The sequence below is a fragment of the Arachis hypogaea genome, chromosome 5 (genome assembly GCF_003086295.3).
Source record: "Arachis hypogaea cultivar Tifrunner chromosome 5, arahy.Tifrunner.gnm2.J5K5, whole genome shotgun sequence".
Taxonomy (NCBI): domain Eukaryota; kingdom Viridiplantae; phylum Streptophyta; class Magnoliopsida; order Fabales; family Fabaceae; genus Arachis; species Arachis hypogaea.
The window spans coordinates 68,591,421-68,613,650 of NC_092040.1; the positions used below are offsets into that span (position 1 = coordinate 68,591,421).

Sequence of the window (22,230 nt, forward strand, 5' to 3'; positions counted from 1 at the left end):
TGTGTTCAAGCCCTCTTGGTGTGCCTTGAACACCAAACTTAGTATGTACTATATGCTGCATGTAAGGGGTCTTATATTGGTTGTCAAAATTGATTTAAAAATCCATGAAAATTGCTTTATTACTACTATTAGAGATTAAAGAGAGAGGGTATAGAACATGGGTTGCCTCCCATGAAGCGCTTCTTTAGTGTCATTAGCTTGACGTTTGGTCCTTGTCAAGGTGGTTGGTAGTGCTTAAAATCTTCCCCCCTTACAGTGAATCTTTTTCCATTGGCTTTGTTGAGAAGTTCCACATATTCCAGAGATAAGATTTTGTTGATGGTGTATACTGGAGGTAGCTGCGATGGAATAGTGGGGAGGTGAGGTGGTATAGATGGAAAGTATGTAGAGACCACTTCATCTCCTAGCGAGAAATCTTTTGTAGGGATTTTCTTATTTTTCCATCCACTTGGGACCTTTTTTCTTGTGTCCCTTGATGTCAATTTGTTCCTTGTGGTTTCCTCTTTGAGAATGGTTTTGTTGCCTATTTCATATGACTCTGGTGTGTCTGGTTCCTTTTGGATTGCACTTGGTTGATGTTCTTTCTGATCACATTGGTTGTTAGCCACATGAGTTCTTAGGGGTGGTGCTTGAGCTCCCTTGTTTGACTCTTCCTTCAGCTCTTTGTTATCAAGATCTGCTTCTTGTGAGAGTTTGAAAACATTGAAGGTGAGCTGCTCATCATGTATTCTCAATACTAGCTCTCCTCGCTCCACATCTATAAGTGCTCTGGCTGTGGCTAAGAATGGCTTTCCCAGAATGATGGGGGTGAATAGGATTCTCATCCATTTCCAGGATGACAAAATCTGTGGGAAGGAAGTAGTTTCCAACCTTCACTAACACATTCTCAACCACTCCTAATGCCTGCTTTTGGGTTTTCTCAGCCAGTTTGATGATTACATCTGTGGGTGTTAGCTCATTGATTTGAAGCTTTTTCATGAGGGATAGAGGCATTAAGTTGATGCTCGCTCCCAGGTCACAGAGCCCCCTTATCAATCATTGCCTCTCCTATAGCACAGGAAATGTGGAAACTCCTTGGATCCTTCTTCTTTGTGGGTGGCTCTGTTTGAATGAGAGCACTGTAATCCCTGTTCATCTTTATTGTTTGTCCACCCTTCAATGAAGTTTTTCTGGCTAGTAGCTCTTTTATATACTTGATGTAGGAGGGCATTTGCTGGAGGGCTTTAATGAATGGTATATTTACATCAAGAGATGCAAACATGTCGAGGAACCTTGAATACATTCTCCCTGCTACACCACCCTTAAGCCTGTGGGGGAAGGGTGCATATGTGTTCAGTATCTCCCTCTCCTTCAGCTCTTCCTTGAGTGTGAGTCGAGATGTAGAGTTTCTTTCTTCATGATTTTCCTTTGGACTGTCCTGGGGGTGTTCTACTTCCTCCATACTCCTCTCATCACTTGTGGTGATCATCTTACATTCTTCCCACCTTAATTTCTTTGTTTCTCCTCTTGGGTTCTTCTCTGTGTCACTTGGAAAACCATCAGTCGGTTTGGAAATTTGTTGAGCTAGATACCCTACTTGAGACTTCAGTTTCTTGATGTTTTCCCCTTGGTTTTTGATATTGGCTCGCGCTTCCTCCTTAAACACCTTATTGTCTTGGATTTCTCTACATATGTCTTCAAGTAGAGTCTCAATCTTTGAAAGTCTTTCCTCGGTTAGTGATGATGGGTTAGGATTAGGTGGTTGTTGATAGGACCTCTGTGAGGGATGTTGGTGAGTTACATTGTTGTTGGGGTTGTGGTTGTGGCATCTTTGGTCTTGGCCTTGGTCTTGTTGATTTCTCCACCCAAAGTTGGGGTGATTTCTCCATCCAGAGTTGTAAGTTTTGGAGTATGGGTCATGGATTTGTCTCGGTGAGTTTCCAACATAGTTGGCTTGTTCCCAGTCACCTTCTTCTCCTATATTCACTCCTTCTTGAGCTGGTGATGAAGTGATGACTGTTGCAACTTGATTTTCCTCCACCTTCTTGGTAAGATCTGCTAGCTGCTTGGTGATCATCTTATTTTGAGCTAGCAATGCATCCATGTGGTTCAGCTCCATTACTCCTCGAGTATTGCTTCTTTTAGAGGCATAGAAGTAGTCATTCTCAGCTACTATTTCAATGACATCTATGGCTTCTTCAATAGTTTTCTTCTTGTTTAGAGAGCCCACTGATGAATGGTCTACAGACTTCTTTGACTCATAAGAAAGACCTTTATAGAAAATGTGAAGTTGAACCTATTTATTGAACATATCTAGTAGGCATCTTCTTGTTAAGTCCTTGAACCTCTCCCATGCCTCATAGAGAGTCTCACCATCTTCTTGCCTGAAGGTTTGCACCTCAGCTCTCAGCCTGTTAATTCTTTGAGGAGGGTAGAATCTTGCCAAAAACTTGTTCACCACATCTTCCCAATTTGTCAAGCTCTCCTTTGGGAAGGATTCAAGCCACTTGGATGCTTTGTCCCTGAGTGAAAAAGGGAACAAAAGCAGCCTATAGACATCCGGGTGGACTCCATTAGACTTCACAGTGTCACAAATTCTCAGGAAGGTGGTTAGATGTTGATTGGGGTCTTCTTGAGCACTTCCTCCAAATGAGCAATTGTTCTCAACAAGGGTGATTAACTAGGGTTTTAATTCAAAGTTGTTGGCATGTATGGTGGGCTTTTGGATGCTACTTCCACAGTTTCCTGGATTCGGATTGATGTAGGAGCCTAGAACTCTCCTTTCTTGCCCAGCATGATTTGCAGGACCTTCTCTAGCATGGTTGTGAGCTTCTCCTTCATGATTATTTTCCAAGTTCTCCTCCATGTTGGTTTCAAAATACTCTTTCTCTTCCTCAGTACCAACAACTCCTTTCCCTCTTGCTTCCCTCCTTAGTCTCTGGAGGGTTCTTTCAGGTTCTGAATCAAAGGAAGTTGAAGCTCCCCCTCTTTTCCCTGTCATACAACTAACAAAACACACAGCAAGAGATGAAATGAAGAGATTATTCTTATTAGAGTAATTGTTAGTGTGAGTGGTGCAAATTATCAAACAGTTAGTGGGTTAGTGAGCAGAATTGTAAATAATAATAAAGAAAGAAAGAAAACAGAGGGGGTATAGGGGGTGAGGAAGAAACGAAACAAACTGAAGGTAAACAACTGAATAAAGTAAACAAACAAAAGAAAAATGCTCAATCTAGTGAACTTCCAACTTAATCATTGTTGATACAAAATCAATCCCTGGCAACGACGCCATAAACCTTATGCATGAAAACTTGTCTCTCAACAAATTTTCCTTCGGCAAGTATACCGAATTATTGTCAAGTAAAAACTCATAGTAGAGTGAGGTCGAATCCCACAGGGATTGATTGATCAAGCAACTTTAGTTGGAAGAGTATGCTAGTTGAGCTAAACAGAATGTAGTTTGAGAATTACAGAAAATTAAATGGCGGGAAAGTAAATAGCAAAAAATAAAGTACAGAATCTTAGATGGGGATTTGGGGAAATGAGCATGTAAATAAATGGCAGAAAGTAAAGAGAATGGGTAAGATCAGAAATGGAGAATTCATTGGGCTCAGGAGATGTTGTATTCTCCGGATCAAATTCATTTTCATCTCTTCCTCAATCAAAGCATCTATTGATCTCCTTGGCAATCTTAAGTGATTGGGTTCCAATTCCTTGGCAACCCAATCTCTCTAAGCTTGAACAATTGCCCAATTCCTTGATTTAATTGCTCATGGGAAGAGATGAAGTGTGGTCACTGATTATACCACATGTATTTCCAAATCAAAGTGTTGGGAGGAGTACATGTCACTATTTCTGCACAGACCCCAATTTGGTCCAACATGAGAAATCATTTCTAGCATGATCTCCTCATCCCTTTTCCAAGGCTCAGAGGAGATCCAATTATGGAGAGTTTCTTTTCCAAGATAACTAACCAATTGAATTAAGATCGAAAGCTTTCTAGTAAATCAAAAGAGAGGAAAGAAGATGAGAATGAAAACTATAATTGATCTATCAAATTACAACAGAGCTCCCTAACCCAATGAAAGGGGTTTAGTTGTTCATAGCTCTAGAAATGGAAAATGGCAGAAAAGAATACATCCTAGCTAAAAGTGCAGAATGGTAAATATACAGAGGGTAGTTCTCCAAAGTGCCAAGCTTCTCTATAGTTCAAAACTACTCCTATATATACTACTTCTCTTGATCTTCTAGTGAGTTCTTCAAGTCTTGGATGTGGGCCTTAGATCTTGAGTTGAAGCAGTTACAACCTTTAGTGGGCTCAGCTTGCAAAAAAGTATGAACTAGGCATGGGCGTTAGTGAAGTTAACGTTAAGTGACATTGTGGGTTCGAGAACGTTAGTGGCAATCACCTTTTATACTAACGTGCCAACCCCATATAACCCATGTTAACTCCAACGTTAGTGGCACTAACGTGACCACTAACGTTTGCCTTATAAACCTTCGCAAGCGTTATTGGGACTCACCTTTCCCAATAACGTTGCCTTGTGCCCCTTGTCCCTACGTTAGAGTTCACGTTAGTGTAACTAACGTGGCTCTTAACGTGGGTATGCCTCATCTTCGAGAGCGTTAGTGGCACTCACCTTTGTTACTAACGCTCTAAGTGCCCCTACTCTCCACATTAGAGCTCACGTTAACTAAGTTAACGTGGCTACTAACGTGGCAGTGAATGCCATCTCAAACGTTAGTAACAAAGGTGAGTGTCACTAATGTTGGCTCATCAATCTTAGCTCCACATTAACTTTCATGTTAGTGGTCTTAACGTGGGCAATGCTAGTTTGATCCAACGTTAGTGACAAAGGTGAGTGTCACTAACATTGGCATTGTTCCTCTCTTCCACGTTAGAGTTCACGTTAACTAAGTTAATGTTAGAGTTCACGTTAACTAAGTTAACGTGACTCTTAACGTGGTTCATTGCCACATTTTGGAGCGTTAGTGGTGTTCACATTTACCACTAACGTTGGAGCTTTCTTTGTCTCCACGTTAGCTACCACGTTAACCTAATTAACGTGGCAATTAATGCGGGCTTATGATGGCTTCGCAGATGTTATTGGTGATCACTTTTCTCATTAACGTTGCAAGCTCATTCCCATTCCACGTTAGTAGTCACGTTAACTAGGTTAACGTGGCTACTAACGTGGTTCTTCTTGCTTCCTTTGCCCTTAAATCAAGCAAATAAAGTGCATCAAAGCTCTAGCCAAAGTCATGAGATTATGCATCATCGATTTGTCATTCAATTCTTGCAAAATCCTCATGAAATCATGTAAAATTCACAATAGTTGCTTGAATCAAGGGGTGAGTGTATTTTCATCCAAAACTTGCCTTATTCTCTAAAAAAATGCATGAAACTACCCTAAAACAGTAAAGAAAAGGTCAGTGAAATTGGCCTAGATGCCCTGGCATCACAACACCAAACTTAAAGCATGCTTGTCCCTAAGCAAGTACTGAAACATAGGAAGAATGGATGAAAGAACAAAAAGACAATATATAAGTAAAATTCCTGGTTTATGTGGTTTCATGCATAGCAACTTAGGTTCATTCCTTTACTAGGTTTTAGGCCTTTATCAAGTCCTTGGTCACTCTCCTGATTGCATCCTTTGAGACTTCTTAATTGTCGATCCTTCCCCTTTTTTTTTCAAGATTTATTGCATTCTTCTTTTGGCTAAGTGCTCTGTAAGAGGGCGACTCTTTATGATAAGCTTTCAGCCAACACTCCCGAACCAGTTGGTTCAAGGTGCTAGGTGTTAAGACACCCCTAAAGACTTACTCCCTCAAGTCTCTTTCCCTCATACATACACACCATAGGCACATGGTCTGTTATTTTTCTTTCTTGAGACCTTGGTGTCCAGCACCTCTTTAGGTTACTAAGTGTTCTATAGCAAAGGTCACTCTTGATAGTGGACTTTCAGCTGATAATCCCGTATTAGTTAATCCAAGTTACCAGGTGATGAGGCACCCCTAAGAGCTTATTCATCCAAGCATATTCCTTGCACATGAACACCACATACACATGCCTCAATATTAACACCCTTGGTGCCTAGAATTGTTTCTTATTATTTTTCTTTCCTTTTCACTTTTATTGCTCTTTCTCTTTTCTTATTGGGATCTTATTATTTAGTTAGTCTCACAGGATGTATTTCAAGCATAGGATTCAGGATAGATAGTTGCCTTTTTCCTTGTTGGTGAACTAACTTAGCTAACTAATCACCCTACCACAAACATTCAGAACTCACTTCACAAAATAACTCCACTCTTGTTCTTATCATAACGTTTTCTTTTTTATTAACTTAAAGGACAGGCATACAATTAAGAAAGGTGGAAATGCAGAAAGGACATTAGACTAGCACACTTGGATGTGAATAAAGAGGAACAAGCAGAATATGAAGATTTCATTCAATCAATTTTCAATTAAAGTTATGCAATTCGAGACAGTTCGATACAACCTCATGATGTCTTCCTTGGTATTCTCATACTAGCATTTGCATCCTTGTCTGTTTCCTTGGATGATGAGGTATGATCATTCCCTGAGATTGATTGAATTCCTGTAACACTATTGGAAGTTGCTTGTTCCCCAAGCACTTGCAAAAGAGTTAGCATGCATGTGTACTTATGAGTTTCTGAACTTAATTTGGTGTGTGAACACCAAACTTAGTTCTTTGCTTAAGTCAGAAAATTGAATACATGCAGAAACCTTTTGTGCTTTTTATTAAGAAACGACTATAAGCTAAAAAGACAACTATGAATTAGAGGTTAGACCTCTGTCAAGTGAGTTCTCTGGTTGCTAGAGCAATGCTTTATCACTGAAGGGTTGCAATGCACTCTTCGGCTGGAGTTTTTGGTGGAACACCAAACTTAGAGTCCTATATTCACCCTTGAATTGTTTTGGTGTGTGACACCAAACTTAGCTCCTCACACTACAGAAAATTCAGCTTGAAGTTTTTATTGAGAAACTTATGAAAAGAGAATTACCTCAGGTTGGGTTGCTTCCCAACAAAGCGCTTTTTTTAGCGTCGCTATCTCGACGATTCCTTCCTTAGTTGAGGTTATACTTCTGTTTGGGGATTTCCCCCATGCTGCCGAAGTAGTGTTTGAGTCTTTGTCCATTCACAGTGAATTTCCTCTTTGAGCTTTCTTCCATTATTTCTATGTGTCCATAAGGTGAAAGTTTTGTGACTAGAAAGGGCCCCGACTATCTTGATTTGAGTTTCATAGGAAAGAGTTTCAGTCTGGAGTTGTAGAGAAGCACATTTTGTCTTTCTTCGAAACTTCTTGGTGCCAAGTTGAGATCATGTCTCCTTTTTGCTTTTTCCTTATAAATCTTGGTATTTTCATAGGCTTGAGACCTAAACTCTTCTAATTCTTGAAGTTGCAACACCCTCTTTTCACCAGCAGCGGTGCTGTCTAGGTTCAGTATCTTAAGAGCCCAAGAGGCTTTATGCTCCAGCTCTAATGGCAAGTGGCAGGCCTTTCTGTATACCAGTTGATATGGGGACATCCCAATTGGTGTTTTGAAGGCTGTCCTGTATGCCCAAAGAGCATCATCTAGCTTCTTCGCCCAGTCCTTTCTTGATATCCTTACAGTCTTTTCCAAGATCCTTTTCAACTCTCAGTTAGATATCTCTGTTTGCCCACTTGTCTGGGGATGATAAGGTGTAGCAACCTTATGCTTCACCCCATATCTTAGGAGTAGGGTCTCCAATAGTCTATTGCAGAAATGGCTCCTTCCATCACTGATGAGGGCTCGTGGGACTCCAAATCTGGTGAAGATATTCTTTCGAAGAAAGTTTATGACTACCTTGTTGTCATTGGTTGGGGTTGCCACGGCCTCCACCCACTTAGATACATAGTCCACTGCCACCAAGATATACTTGTTCGAATATGAGGGTGGGAATGGTCCCATGAAGTCTATCCCACATACATCAAACAGTTCAAGCTCTAGAATGTATTGCTGTGGCATCTCATTTCTCTTGGGCAGGTTGCCAGCCCTTTGGCATTCATTGCAGCTTCTCACTAATTCCTTAGCATCCTTGAAGATAGTGAGCCAGAAGAACCCACATTGCAGTACTTTTGCGGCAGTTCTTTCTCCTCCAAAATGACCTCCATAGCTAGCACTATGACAACTCCACAGGACCTCTCGTTCTTCTTCTTCTGAAATGCAGTTCCTAAGGATTCCATCTGAGCATTTCTTGAAGAGATAGGGTTTATCCCAAATGAAATACTTAGCATCATTGATGAGTTTTCTTCTTTGATGTTTGTTGATCCCAGGGGGTAGGTCACCGGCTGCTTTAAAATTGGCAATATCTGCAAACAAGGGTGCTTTGTGAACCAACATTAACTGTTCATCTAGGAAAAACTCATTTACACTTGTATTATGTGTATCATCCTTCTCACAAGGGATTCTGGATAGATGATCTGCTACTTTGTTCTCCATACCCTTTTTATCTCTAATCTCGATGTTGAATTCCTGTAATAATAAGATCCATCTGATTAGTCTTGGTTTTGATTCCTGTTTGGCAAATAGATATTTGAGTGCTGTGTGATTAGTGAAAACAATAACTTTAGAGCCAATGAGGTAGGATCTAAATTTGTCAAATGCAAAAACTATTGCCAGCAACTCCTTTTCGGTGGTGGTATAATTTCGTTGAGTATCATTAAGGACCTTGCTGGCATAGTATATGACATGTACCAAATTTTCTTTTCTCTGTCCTAACACTGCCCCAACTGCGAAATTAGATGCATCACACATCAGTTCGAATGGTAAATTCCAATCAGGTGGGGTGATGATAGGAGCTGAGGATAGCCTCTTTTTCAAGTTTTCAAATGCTAGCATGCACTTCTCATCAAAGATAAATGGTGTATCAGACATTAGGAGATTACTTAAGGGCTTGGCTATCTTTGAAAAATCTTTAATAAACCTTCTATAGAAGCCAGCATGTCCCAGAAAGCTCCTAATTGCCTTGACATCACTTGGTGGAGGTAATTTTTCAATTAGCTCCACCTTAGCTCTGTCTACCTCAATGCCTTGGTTAGAAACTTTATGGCCAAGGACTATTCCATCTGTCACCATGAAGTGACATTTTTCCCAATTCAAGACCAAGTTGGTCTCTTGACATCTTTTTAATACCAAGGCAAGATGGTTTAGGCAATTAGGAAAGGAGTCCCCGAATACTGAGAAGTCATCCATGAAAACTTCAATGGACTTCTCTATCATATCTGAGAAGATGGAAAGCATGCAACGTTGAAAGGTTGCAGGTGCATTACTGATGAGCGGATAATGTATACGCTTTTTGGCATTATTTTTAGGTAGTTTTTAGTAGGATCTAGTTACTTTTAGGGATGTTTTCATTAGTTTTTATGCTAAATTCACATTTCTGGACTTTACTATGAGTTTGTGTGTTTTTTGTAGTTTCAGGTATTTTCTGGCTGAAATTGAGGGACCTGAGCAAAACTCTGATAAGGAGGCTGACAAAGGACTGCTGATGCTGTTGGATTTTGACCTCCCTGCACTCGAAATAGATTTTCTGGAGCTATAGAACTCCAAATGGCGCGCTCACATTGGCGTTGGAAAGTAGACATTCAGAGCTTTCCAGCAATATATAATTGTCCATACTTTATTTGAGATTAGATGATGTAAACTGGCGCTCAACGCCAGTTCCATGCTGCATTCTGGAGTCAAACGCCAGAAACACATCACGAACCAGAGTTGAACGCCAAAAACACGTTACAACTTGGCGTTCAACTCCAAAAGAAGCCTCTGCACGTGTAAAGCTCAAGCTCAGCCCAAGCACAAACCAAGTGGGCCCCAGAAGTGGATTTCTGCATCAATTACTTACTTCTGTAAACCCTAGTAGCTAGTCTGGTATAAATAGGACATTTTACTATTGTATTTGACATCTTGGTTCCATATCTGGATTTTTTACATCTTGGTTTTCGTTTTGGGGGCTGGCCATTTGGCCATGCCTGAACCTTGATCGCTTATGTATTTTCAACAGTGGAGTTTCTACACACCATAGATTAAGGGTGTGGAGCTCTGCTGTACCTCAAGTTTTAATGCAATTACTACTATTTTCTATTCAATTCAATTTATTCCTGTTCTAAGATACCATTTGTACTTTGATGAGCGGATAATTTATACGCTTTTTGGCATTGTTTTTAGTATGTTTTTAGTATGTCTTAGTTAGTTTTTATTATATTTTTATTCGTTTTTAGTTAAAATTCACTTTTCTGGACTTTACTATGAGTTTGTGTGTTTTACTGTGATTTCAGGTATTTTCTGGCTGAAATTGAGGGACCTGAGCAAAAATCTGATTCAGAGGCTGAAAAGGACTGCAGATGCTGTTGGATTCTGACCTCCCTGCATTCGAAGTGAATTTTCTAGAGTTACAGAAGCCCAATTGGCGCGCTCTTAACTGCGTTGGAAAGTAGACATCCTGGGCTTTTCAGCAATGTATAATAGTCCATACTTTGCCCGAGATTTGATGGCCCAAACAGGCGTTCCAAGTCAGGTCAAGACTACCCGGCGTTAGACGCCGGAACTGGCACAAGAATTGGAGTTAAACGCCCAAACTGGCTTAAAAGCTAGCGTTTAACTCCAAGAAAAGTCTCTACACATGAAAGCTTCAATGCTCAGCCCAAGCACACACCAAGTGGGTCCGGAAGTGGATTTTTATGTCATTTACTCATTTTTGTAAACCCTAAGCTACTAGTTATCTACAAATAGGACCTTTTGCTATTGTATTTTACATCCTGGAATCTTTTGATCATGTTTTTATGATTGAACCCTCTTTGGGAGGCTGGCCATTCGGCCATGCCTAGACCTTGCTCTTATGTATTTTCAACGGTGGAGTTTCTAAACACCATAGATTAAGGTGTGGAGCTCTGCTGTACCTCAAGTATTAATGCAATTACTATTGTTCTTCTATTCAATTCAGCTTATTCTTGTTCTAAGATATTCATTTGCACCCAAGAACTTGATGAATGTGATGATTATGTGACACTCATCATCATTCTCACTTATGAACGCGTGCTTGAAAACCACTTCCGTTCTACAAGCAAACAAGGCTTGAATGTTTATCTCTTGGATTCCTTAATCAGAATCTTCGTGGTATAAGCTAGAATTGATGGCGGCATTCAAGAGAATCCGGAAGGTCTAAACCTTGTCTCTTGTATTCTAAGTAGGATTCAAGGATTGAATGACTGTGACGAGCTTCAAACTCCTGAAGGCTGGGCGTTAGTGACAGACGCAAAAGAATCACTGGATTCTATTCCAACCTGATTGAGAACCGATAGATGATTAGCCGTGCTGTGACAGAGCGCGTTGAACATTTTCACTGAGACGACAGGACTGTAGCCATTGACAATGGTGATGCCCAACATACAGCTTGCCATGGAAAGGAGTAAGAAGGATTGGATGAAGACAGTAGGAAAGCAGAGAGACGGAAGGGACAAAGCATCTCCATACGCTTATCTGAAATTCTCACCAATGAATTACATAAGTATCTCTACCTTTATTTTATGCTTTATTCATAAATCATCCATAACCATTTGAATCTGCCTGACTGAGATTTACAAGATGACCATAGCTTGCTTCATACCAACAATCTTCGTGGGATCGACCCTTACTCGCATAAGGTTTATTACTTGGACGACCCAGTGCACTTGCTGGTTAGTTGTGCGAAGTTGTGGTAAAGAGTTGAGATTGGAATTAAGCATACCATGTTGATGGCGCCATTAATGATCACAATTTCGTGCACCAAGTTTTTGGTGCCGTTGCCGGGGAATTAAATGTCCTAACTACAGTTTCGCATTTGTTCCCTGCAATAACAGCAGTACCAAGTTTTGATCTGGCAACAACACCAAGTTTTTGGCGCCGTTGCCGGGGATTGTTTGAGTTTGGACAACTGACGGTTCACCTTGTTGCTTAGATTAGGTATTTTTCAGAATTTTTAAGAATGAATTCTAGAGTTTCAAGGTGATGTTCTTATCATCACCAAAGCTGATTGATTCTCATCAATTTAGCTCTTGAATGCAATGTCCTGCTGAAGCTTGGCTAGCCATGTCTAATTTCTTTAGACTGAAGCTTTAGACTAACATTGCATGATTCCTGGAATTCTTATTAAAAATTTTGAATCTCTTTATTTTCTTCTCCATATAATTTTCGAAAAATCCAAAAAAAAATTACAAAATCATAAAAAAACCAAAAATATTTTATGTTTCTTATTGAGTCTAGTGTCTCATTTTAAGTTTGGTGTCAATTGCATGCATTCTTTGAATTCAATCATGTGTCTTCATTGATCTTCAAGTTGTTCTTGATGATTTCATTGCTCTGATCTTTAAATTCTCTTGTCTTGAGTGTTTTGTTGTTTCTCATATGCATTCTCAACTTGTTAGTGTCAGTAGTATACCAACTTCTAAGTTTGGTGTCTTGCATGCATTGTTTAGTTGATCTTAGTTTCATTTTGATTATTCCTCATTATTAAAATCCAAAAAAAATTTTAATTTGTGTCTTTTCAAGTCAATAATACAGAGAATTGAAGATTCAGAACATACAGCAGAGGAATTACACAGAAATAGCTGGGCGTTCAAAATGCCCAGTGAGGAAGGAAAACTGGCGTTTAAACACCAGCCAGGGTGCCTGGCTGGGCGTTTAACGCCCAAAAGGGTAGCATTTTGGGCGTCAAACGCTAGAATGGATACCATTCTGGGCGTTTAACGCCAGGATGGCACAAGAGGGAAGATTTTGTTTTTAATTCAATTTTTTTTCAAGTTTCCATAATTTTTAAAAATCAAATCTTTTTCAAATCATATCTTCTCAATCATATATTTTCAAAATCAATTTCTTTCCTTTTTCAAAAATACTTGCTAACAATTAATGATTTGATTCAACATTTCAAGTATGTTGCCTTTTCTGTTGAGAAAGGTTTAATGTCTGAATCATATCTTTCAAATTTCTTGTTAGCCAAGTCATTAATTTTCAAAATCAAATCCTTTTTAAATTGTTTTTCAATCATATCTTTTCAATCATATCTTTTTTTAAAACCATAACTTTTCAATCATATCTTTTTAATCACATCTTTTTCAAAATAGTTTTCAAATCATATCTTTTTGATTTCTAATTTCAAAGTCATTTTCAAAAATCACTTTATTTCCCTCCCAATCATATTTTTCGAAAATCATTCTTCAATTTTTCAAAATGTTTTTAAAATCTTTTTAATTTATTTTCGAAATTTTCTTTCCCTCTTCTCACATCCTTCTATTTATGGACTAACACTACTCCTCAATGCACAATTTGAACTCTATCTTTCTTGATAAGTTCGAATTCTTCTACCACTTCCTTCTATTTTTCTTTTCCTCTGACACATCAAGGAATCTCTATACTGTGACATAGAGGATTCCATATTTTCTTGTTTTCTTCTCTTTCATATGAGCAGGAGCAAAGACAAAAGCATTCTTGTTGAGGCTGACCCTGAACCTGAAAGGACCTTGAAGCAAAAGCTAAGAGAAGCTAAAGCACAATTCTCTGTAGAGGACCTAACAGAATTCTTCAAAGAAGAAGACATCGCAGCCAAAAACAACAACAATGCCAACAATGCAAGGAAGGTGCTGGGTGACTTTACTGCACCTACTCCTGACTTCTATGGGAGAAGCATCTCTATCCCTGCCATTGGAGCAAACAACTTTGAGCTTAAGCCTCAATTAGTTTCTCTAATGCAACAGAATTGCAAGTTTCATGGACTTTCATTGGAAGATCCTCATCAGTTTTTAGCTGAATTCTTGCAAATCTGTGACACTGTCAAGACTAATGGGGTTGACCCTGAGGTCTACAGACTTATGCTATTCCCTTTTGCTGTAAGAGACAGAGCTAGGATATGGTTGGACTCACAACCTAAAGAAAGCCTGAACTCTTGGGAAAAGCTAGTCAATGCCTTCTTGGCAAAGTTCTTTCCACCTCAAAAATTGAGTAAGCTTAGAGTGGAAGTCCCAACCTTCAGACAGAAGGAAGGTGAATCCCTTTATGAAGCTTGGGAAAGATTCAAACAATTGATCAGAAAGTGTCCCTCTGACATGCTTTCTAAATGGAGCATCATAGGTATCTTCTATGATGGTCTGTCTGAACTGTCCAAGATGTCATTGGATAGCTCTGCTGGAGGATCTCTTCATCTGAAGAAGACGCCTACAGATGCTCAAGAACTTATTGAAATGGTTGTAAATAACCAATTCATGTACACTTCTAAAAGGAATCCTGTGAACAATGGGACGAATCAGAAGAAAGGAGATCTTGAGATTGATACTCTAAATGCCATATTAGTTCAGAACAAAATATTGACTCAGCAAGTCAATATGATTTCTCAAAGTCTATCTGGAATGCAAGCTGCACCAGGCAGTACTAAGGACGCTTCATCTGAAGAAGAAGCTTATGATCCTGAGAACCCATCAATAGAAGAGGTGAATTACATAGGAGAACCCTATGGAAACACCTATAATCCTTCATGGAGAAATCACCCAAATCTCTCATGGAAGGATCAACAGAGACCTCAACAAGGTTTCAACAACAATAATGGTGGAAGAAACAGGTTTAGCAATGGCAAGCCTTTTCCATCATCTTCTCAGCAACAGACAGAGAATTCTAAGCAGAGCCACTCTGACTTAGCAACCATGGTCTCTGATCTAATCAAAACCACTCAAAATTTCATGACTGAAACAAGGTTCTCCATTAGAAACTTGGAGGCACAAGTGGGTCAGCTGAGTAAGAAAGTTACTGAACTCCCTCCTAGTACTCTTCCAAGCAATATAGAAGAGAATCTAAAAGGAGAGTGTAAGGCCATCAACATGGCCGAACTTGGAGAGGAGGAACAGGCAGTGATCGCCACTGAGGAAGACCTCAATGGACGTCCACTGGCCTCCAATGAGTTCCCTAATGAGGAACCATGGGAATCTGAAGCTCACACTGAGACCATAGAGATTCCATTGGATTTACTTCTGCCATTCATGAGCTCTGATGAGTATTCTTCCTCTGAAGAGGATAAAGATGTCACTGAAGAGCAGGTTGCTAAATACCTTGGAGCAATCATGAAGCTAAATGACAAGTTATTTGGTAATGAGACTTGGGAGGATGAACCTCCTTTGCTCACCAAAGAACTGGATGACTTGACTAGGCAGAGATTACCTCAAAAGAGACAGGACCCTGGGAAGTTCTCAATACCTTGTACCATAGGCACCATGACCTTCAAGAAGGCTCTGTGTGACCTAGGGTCAAGCATAAACCTCATGCCCCTCTTTGTAATGGAGAAGCTAGGGATCTTTAAGGTACAAGCTATAAGAATCTCACTAGAGATAGCAGACAATTCAAGAAAACAAGCTTATGGACTGGTAGAGGATGTTCTGGTAAAGATTGAAGACCATTACATCCCTGCTGATTTCGTAGTCCTAGAGACTGGGAAGTGCATGGATGAATCCATCATCCTTGGCAGACCCTTTCTAGCCACAGCAAAGGCTGTGATTGATGTTGACAGAGGAGAATTGATCATTCAAGTGAATAAAGAATCCTTTGTGTTTAAGGCTCAAGGATATCCCTCTGTAACCATGGAGAGGAAGCATGAAGAACTTCTCTCAAAACAGAGTCAAACAGAGCCCCCACAGTCAAACTCTAAGTTTGGTGTTGGGAGGCCACAACCAACTTCTAAGTTTGGTGTTGGGAGGTTCCAACATTGCTCTGAGTATCTGTGAGGCTCCATGGGAGCCCACTGTCAAGCTACTGACATTAAAGAAGCACTTGTTGGGAGGCAACCCAATGTTATACTTATTTATTTTCCTTTGTTATTTTATTTTTTTAGGTTGATGATCATGGGAAGTCACAAAATCAATTGACAAAGTAGAAACAGAATGAAAAATAGAAAGAAAAATAGCACACCCTGGAGGAAAACTTGATGGCGTTTAAACGCCAGTGAAGACAGCAAATGGGTGTTTAACGCCCAGTCTGGCACCATTCTGGGCATTTAACGCCAGAAAGGGGCACCAGACTGGCGTTAAACGCCAGAAAAGGGCAAGAAGCTGGCGTTAAACGCCAGAAATGGGCACCAGCCTGGCGTTTAACGCCAGAATTGGCAAAGAGAGCATTTTTGCTTGCCACTTAGTGCAGGGATGAATTTTCCTTGATACCTCAGGATCTATGGACCCCATAGGATCCCTACCTACCCCACCACTCTCTCTCTTCTTCCCCCATTCACCAATCACCTCAACACCTCTTCCCCCAAGACAGTAGGAAAGCAGAGAGACGGAAGGGACAAAGCTTCTCCATACGCTTATCTGAAATTCTCACCAATGAATTACATAAGTATCTCTATCTTTATTTTATGCTTTATTCATAAATCATCCATAACCATTTGAATCTGCCTGACTGAGATTTACAAGATGACCATAGCTTGCTTCACACCAACAATCTCCATGTGATCGACCCTTACTCGCGTAAGGTTTATTACTTGGACGACCCAGTGCACTTGCTGGTTAGTTGTGCGAAGTTGTGATAAAGAGTTGAGATTGCAATTGAGCGTACCATGTTGATGGCGCCATTGATGATCACAATTTCGTGCACCATACTTCAACCTGATGGATGTGATAATCTGTGACACTCATCATAATCCATCCTTATGAACGCGTGCCTGACAACCACCTCCGTTCTTCAAGCGAAAGCTAGAGTGTGTATCTCTTGGATTCCTGATGCACGACGCATGGTTGCCCTCGCCTGACAACCGAGCCTTCCATTCCGTGAGATCAGAGTCTTCGTGGTATAAGCTAGAATTGATGGCGGCATTCATGAGAATCCGGAAGGTCTAAACCTTGTATGTGGTATTCCGAGTCGGATTCTGGGATTGAATGACTGTGACGAGCTTTAAACTCGCGATTGTTGGGCATGATGACAAACGCAAAAGAATCAATGGATTCTATTCCGACATGATCAAAAACCGACAGATGATTAGCCGTGCCGTGACAGAGCATTTGGACCTTTTTCATTGAGAGGATGGGATGTAGCCATTGACAACGGTGATGCCCTACATACAGCTTGCCAAGGAAAGGAATAAGAAGGATTGAAGGAAGGTAGTAGGAAAGCAGAGATCCAACAGGGACAAAGCATCTCCATACACTTATCTGAAATTCTCACCAATGATCTACATAAGGTTTTCTATCTTTATTTTCTGTTTATTTATTATTATTATTCGAAAACTCTATCACCATTTATTATCCTCTAGACTGAGATTTATAAGTTGACCATAGCTTGCTTCATACCAACAAGAAAGTGATGAGTTATAAAGGCGCATGCCAAGTTTAGTGCCATTGTTAGAGATCACAATTTCGTGCACCAAGTTTTTGGCGCCGTTGCCGGAGATTGTTCGAGTTTGGACAACTAACGGTTCATCTTGTTGCTCAGATTAGGTAATTTTATTTTTATTTTCTTTTCAAAATGTTTTCAAAAAAATAAATATTTTTCAAAATGTTCTCACCTGTTTTAAAACATTTTTCAAAATTATTAAGAATGAATTCTAGAGTTTCATGAAGCATGTTGAAATCTGGCTGGCTGTAAAGCCATGTCTAATTCTTTTGGACTGAGGCTTCCAAACCATCAGCATAGAGGCAAGTTATTTGAAATATCAGTTGTTGTATGCCTGATTTATATCCTAAAGCTGGCTGGCTATTAAGCCATGTCCAACCCTTGGATTGGAGCTTTAGGCCAACATTGAAAGATTCCTGGAATTCTTATTAAAAATTTTGAATTTCTTATTTTCTTTTTCCTATATGTTTTTCGAAAAAAATAAAAGAAAATACAAAAAATCATAAAATCATAAAAACCAAAACTATTTTGTATATTTTGTTTGAGTCTTGAGTCAATTTATAAGTTTGGTGTCAATTGCATATTCATCTTGTTCTTGCATTCATAGTGTTCTTCATAATCTTCAAGTTGTTCTTGGTAAGTCTTCTTGTTTGATCTTGATGTTTTCTTGTTTTGTGTCTTTTATTGTTTTTCATGTGCATTTTTGCATTCATAGTGTCTAAGCAATAAAGATTTCTAAGTTTGGTGTCTTGCATGTTTTCTTTGCATAAAAATTTTTTCAAAAATAAGTTCTTGATGTTCATCATGATCTTCAAATTGTTCTTGGTGTTCATCTTGACATTCATAGTGTTCTTGCATGCATCATGTGTCTTGATATAAAATTTCCATGCATTGAGTCTTTTTGTTGTTTTTCTCTCTCATCATTAAAATTCAAAAATCAAAAAAATATCTTTTCCTTATCTCTCAAAATTTTGAAAATTTGAGTTGATTTAGTCAAAAAATTTTAAAACTTAGCTATTTCTTATAAGTCAAGTCAAATTTTCAATTTTAAAAATCTTATCTTTTCAAAACTTTTTCAAAAATAAATTCTTTTTCTTTTTTCTTACTATTTTTCGAAAATTTTTAATTTGAATTTTAAAATCTTTTTCTTATCTTTAATTCATAATTTTCAAAGGCTTTACTAACAATTAATGTGATTGATTCAAAAATTTGAAGTTTATTACTTTCTTGTTAAGAAAGGTTCAATCTTTAAATTCTAGAATCTTATCTTTTAGTTTCTTGTCAGTCAAGTAATTAATTTTAATTTCAAAAATTAAATCTTTTTCAAAATATCTTTTTTAATTATATCTTTTAAAATTATCTTTTTTTTTAATTTTATCTTTTTAAAAAATTTGATTTCAAAATATCTTTTCTTATCTTCTTATCTTTTCAAAATTGATTTTCAAATCTTTTTCAACTAACTAATTAACTTTTGTTATTTTTTATCTTTTTCAAAACCACCTAACTAATTTTCCCTCTCAATTTTTCAAAAATATCTCACCCCTTTTTTAAAATTCTTTTTAATTAACTAATTGTTTTAAATTTTTAATTTCAATTTAATTCTTCCTTTAATTTTCGAAAATCACTAACCCTTTTTCAAAATTAATTTTTGAACTCTCTCCCCCTCATCTTCTTCTATTTATTATTTATTTACTAACACTTCTCTTCATCTCAAGAATCTGAACCTATCCTCACCCTTGTGTTTGGATTCTTACCTTTTCCTTCCTCTATTCCCTTCTTCTTCTACTAACATAAAGAAATCTCTATACTTTGACATAGAGGATTCCTCTTCTTCTTCTGTTCTCTTCTCTTTCATATGAGCAGGAACACGGCGAAAGGCATTCTTGTTGAAGTTGACCCTGAACCTGAAAGGACTCTGAAGAGGAAACTAAGAGAAGCTAAATTACAACAATCCAGAGACAACCTTACTGAAATTTTCGAACAAGAAAAGGATATAGCAGCCGAACCTAACAACAATAATGCAAGGAGGATGCTTGGTGATTATACTACACCTACTTCCAAGTTTGATGGAAGAAGTGGTTCACGAAATTGCAATCACACTTTTGCAAACCGCACAACTAACCAGCAAGTGCACTGGGTCGTCCAAGTAATACCTTACGTGAGTAAGGGTCGAATCCCACGGAGATTGTTGGCTTGAAGCAGGCTATAGTTATCTTGTTGATCTTAGTCAGGATGCCAATAGGGTTCTTTCATTTTAATTGTAAAAAGTCAAAGGGCATAAAATAAATACTTATTGTGCAATAATGGAGAATATGTTGGAGTTTTGGAGATGCTTTGTCTTCTGAATTCCTGTAACATAATGCTTTCTCACTTTCAAAAGTGCAAAGTCCCTTCCGTGGCAAGCTGTATGTAGGGTGTCACCGTTGTCAATGGCTACTTCCCATCCTCTCAGTGAAAATGGTCCAGATGCTCTGTCACAACACGGCTAATCATCTGTTGGTTCTCGATCATGTTGGAATAAGATCCATTGATCCTTTTGCGTCTGTCACTACGCCCAACACTCACGAGTTTGAAGCTCGTCACAGCCATTCAATCCTTGAATCCTACTCGGAATACCACAGACAAGCTTTAGACTTTCCGAATTCTCGTGAATGCCGCCATCAATTCTAGCTTATACCACAAAGATTCTGATTAAGGAATCTAAGAGATATTCATTCAATCTAATGTAGAACGGAGGTGATTGTCAGACACACGTTCATGGATTGAGGAAGGTGATGAGTGTCACGGATCATCACCTTATTCATAGTGAGGCGCGAATGAACATCTTAGATAGGAGCAAGCATGTTTGAATGGAAAACAGAAATAATTGCATTAATTCATCGAGACGCTGCAGAGCTCCTCACCCCTAACAATGGAGTTTAGAGACTCATGCCATCAAAGAGTATAAAATTCAGATCTGAAAATGTCATGAGATACAAAATAAGTCTCTAAAAGTTGTTTAAATACTAAACTAGTAACCTAGTAACCTAGGTTTATAGAAAATGAGTAAACTAAGATAATTGGTGCAGAAATCCACTTCTGGGGCCCACTTGGTATGTGCTGGGGTTGAGACTTAAGCTTCTCACGTGCCTGGGCTATTTTTGGAGTTGAACGCCAGGTTGTAACCTGTTTCTGGCGTTGAACTCCAACTTGTAACCTGCTTCTGGTGCTGAACGCCAGACTGCAACATGGAACTGGTGTTGAACACCATATTACATCATCTATCTTCACCCAAAGTACGGACTATTATATATTGCTGGAAAGTCCTGGATGTCTACTTTCCAACCCAATTGAGAGAGTGCCAATTGGACGCCTGTAGCACCAAAAAATCTATTCCGAGTGCAGGGAGGTCAAAATCCAACAGCATCAGCAGTCCTTTATCAGCCTTAATCAGATTTTTGCTCAATTCCCTCAATTTCAGTCAGAAGATACTTGAAATCATAGAAAAACACACAAACTCATAGTAAAGTCCAGAAGTATAATTTTTTCTTAAAAACTAATAAAATTCTATTAAAAAGCTAGTTAAAACATGCTAAAATCTACATGAAATTACCCCCAAAAAGCGTATAAAATTTCCGCTCATCACAACACCAAACTTAAACTGTTGCTTGTCCCCAAGCAACTAGATAAATAAAACAGGATAAAAAGAAATTAAGAAGCAATAATATCTCAGAGTTTTAAGTGAAGCTCATATTCTAATTTAGATGAGCGGGGCTAGTAGCTTTTTGTTTCTGAACAGTTTTGGCATCTCACTTTATCCTTTGAAATTCAAAATGATTGGCATCCATAGGGACTCAGAATTCAGATAGTATTATTGATTCTCTTAGTTTAGTATGTTGATTCTTGAACACAGCTACTTTATGAGTCTTGGCCGTAGCCCTAAGCACTTTGTTTTCCAGTATTACCACCAGATACATAAATGCCACAGACACATAATTGGGTGAACCTTTTCAGATTGTGACTTAGCTTTGCTAAAGTCCCCAATTAGAGGTGTCCAGAGTTCTTAAGCACACTCTTTTGCCTTGGATCACGACTTTAACAACGCAGTCTCAAGCTTTTCACTTGGACCTTGACGTTAGGATTTTTGCTAGTAAAGAATTTTACAAAAATAGTCGCGTTGTAGATATAGATTCTAAACCAATAGAAATCCCTTCGTGCAAACGTTTTGGTTGTCACAAGTAACAAACCCCTTTAAAATTGATAACCGAGTATTTAAACCTCAGGTCGTCTTCTCAAGGAACTGCAGGGAAGTATGTTCTTATTATTGGTTATGGAGATTGTAAATTGGTGTTTGAGAATGAGGAATAAATACGGCAAATAATTTAAATGATAATTAAAATAAATAAATACTGTAAAGCAAATCCTTTGGCAAGGTATGAGAAATTGGAAGTCCAGACTTAGTTACTCTTATTAATAATAATGAAAGTTGAATCTTAATTCTACTTAGTTAACCTTTGCTAAAGCAAAGGAAAGTCAAGGGACTAATTAATTTGACCTTCGAATCCTATTTATTTCCTAAGAAAAGGTTGGGATTATTGAAGTTCAGTTCAATTAGCAAAGATAATAGTTATCAATTATGTAGAGCTAAGATAACTCCTGAGTTACTGATTTCTTAACCAAGACCAAAAAGGGAAAAGTAAATGAATTCTACTAGAATGAAAATATCTTCAGATTGGAAATAATCAATGGCATAAATAAAAGAAGGCAATATTAAATTGAAATACCTCAAATAACATTAAATAAGAAAATCATCATGAATGTGGCATAAGCCAAATAGGAAACATAACTAATATAAGCATTAAAGTATCTGAGAATAAGAGATAAATATA

At 38.5% G+C, this 22,230-nt stretch overlaps 2 non-coding genes across 2 annotated transcripts; one reads left to right on the forward strand and one right to left on the reverse strand.

The window, feature by feature from the left end:
• The first annotated feature begins 2,285 nt into the window (after nucleotides 1-2,285).
• LOC112804719 (small nucleolar RNA R71) lies at nucleotides 2,286-2,392 on the forward strand. Its single transcript, XR_003203336.1, has one exon. It is a non-coding gene; the product is annotated as a small nucleolar RNA R71 (small nucleolar RNA).
• An 11,606-nt stretch (nucleotides 2,393-13,998) lies between these two features.
• LOC112804278 (small nucleolar RNA R71) lies at nucleotides 13,999-14,106 on the reverse strand. Its single transcript, XR_003202893.1, has one exon. It is a non-coding gene; the product is annotated as a small nucleolar RNA R71 (small nucleolar RNA).
• Nucleotides 14,107-22,230: the final 8,124 nt, after the last annotated feature.